Here is a 2,403-nt window from a genome sequence, read left to right as displayed (position 1 = left end):
GGAGAGTCAGGGTCTATATTGTTTTATGCTATTTTAGCTTAAATAGGGTATTTAGGTCCTGCCTAATACTGATGATCATGTGCTAAGAACAATTAAGTAGGGTTGGTTCGATGACTATCAAGATGATGATCGTATGAATTGTTATGCATAACGAGTAGAAGTTGTATGATGATGATTAGTAGGACTTGTTATGATTAGTATTACTTCCGACAAACTCGATACTCGCGGTCTCGAGACTTGTAATGTTTTATCTTTGTTTGGTCTTTTGAATTCGGAGACTAATATGATGAATTGTATTCGGAGACTAAAATCTTCTATTGTATTCGATGAATCTGCTGTTGCTGTGTGCTACTGTCTATATTCTGTCAAATAATATATTTTGTAACCTGTGCAAAAATCAGAAAAGTAAAAAAAAACCTAATATTCATACTAATGGCGCATCACTACAGTGTGCGCCATTAGTATGCCAAGTATACTAATGGCGCATCCATCCGCAGTGCGCCATTAGTGTGCCAAAGCACATGGTTAAATATGACCCTGGGAGGCATACTAATGGCGCATGGTGTTATATACTAATGGCGCACTGGATGGTGCGCCATTAGTATACCAGATACTAGTGGCACACCAGTGGTGCGCCATTAGTAATAAATACTAGTGGCGTGATTCTAATGGCGCACCAGTGATGCGCCATTAGTAGGCAAAACTGGTGCGCCATTAGTAGGCCTTTTCCTAGTAGTGTAAGAGCATGAACTAGCTAATCACTCCTGCTGCTCTCTCTCGGGTAAAATAGCATAGAACATGTATAGCTTTCCTGATTCATCATATTGGAGCATGTAGATGAACATGTCTCCTAATCGTGGGTTGCTCTTCTGATTGCTGCCCCTAGTACTTCTCTGCGATCGTTCACAATTTTGCTCCAGTCTTTTACTATTAAGCATTCCTCGCTATTAGAAAACCTGAATGCACTAAAGTGCATTGTAGGATATCTTGGCCGTAAGCTAACAATATTCATGGTACCTTTAGTCTCGATCCAATCAGGCACAACATTCATCGGGAGTCCTTGTGGAAGAACATCGTGTAGTAACATACTTAGCAATGAAGTTTAGCTTAAAAAAATAATGTATGCAAAAGATGCATTGAGGAGAAATAGTAGAAATCTTACCATCTTTCCTAAATATATGTGACCGTGGTTCAGTACGACCACTATTGGTCAGACATTTTGAGTACTAACATTTCTAAGTGCAGGAAAAAAATTTGTCTTGACAGCATCAAGATCCTCAAGCCATGAAATATAATGACTTGTCTAGTCGCAGTTTAGTTCAGCCCCGGGAAAGTGGACGGTCCTGTCTACCAAGCGCCGAACATGCTTGCTTGATTGGAAATAAGTTGTCAATATAAATTACTTGTCAACTATTTTTGAATAAATAATATCGAAGACATAAATATGGTCGAGAAACTCACATAATCGTAGAACTGGAGGCATCTACACATCGACCCAGATGTCTCTATTACCTTCAATATCATCTTCCGGACGAATATCAAAGGTGATAACCATATCAGGCTCAAATGCATAAGCCTTGCATAGTGCTTGCCAAGTTTTGCATTCAAAATAGGTGTATGTGTCTGCATTGTATAATTTGACGTTGAAGGTATAACCATACTTGGTCTTCAAGTAAACTTTTTTTAGCTCCATAGTTTTGTTAGGATTGAAACCTATCTTATCCAAGACAAAAATTCTTGCATGGCAGGGGATACGCTAGTAGAATAGTGAAAAATTAAAATTAAAAGTTGAAGCAAATGAAGCATAAGTCATGCTTAATTATGAAAAAAGACTTGTCATTCTGACTTACTGTATCCACTTCGAAGTTCTCATCCAACTTGATACCAAAGCGCCTATCATCAACTAGAAAATTTCTGCCGCACAGGCCGCGCTGGTCTTTGCAATATTCACACGTAATGAAATCGTGTTCGTCGTCAGACGACATTCCTATGTTCATAGGTGAAACATTAAACACTTTTAGTTCTATTAATTCAACTAATTCAATTAAGCACTTACGAAAAATATACCTAAATAAAATAGTTCAACTAATTCAACTAACTAGTTCAACTAATTAATTCAACTAAGCTAGTTCTATTAATTTTCTTACTAAAAATAAGGTAGCTAGTTCTATATAGTAAAATGTTAATTAGATGATCAAATCTCTATATAATAAAGTAGGTAGTTCTATATAGTAATATTTTGATTAGATCATCAAATCTCATATACCTAAATTTTCTTACTAAAAATAAATTAGTTCTATTAATTCAACTAATTTAACTAAGAATTTACTAAAAATATAAGGTAGCTAGTTCTATATAGTAAAATGTTAATTAGATGATCAAATCTCTATATAATAAAGTAGG

This window comes from Triticum dicoccoides, chromosome 3A (assembly GCF_002162155.2).
Source record: "Triticum dicoccoides isolate Atlit2015 ecotype Zavitan chromosome 3A, WEW_v2.0, whole genome shotgun sequence".
NCBI lineage: Eukaryota > Viridiplantae > Streptophyta > Magnoliopsida > Poales > Poaceae > Triticum > Triticum dicoccoides.
This window is presented reverse-complemented; position numbering follows the sequence as displayed.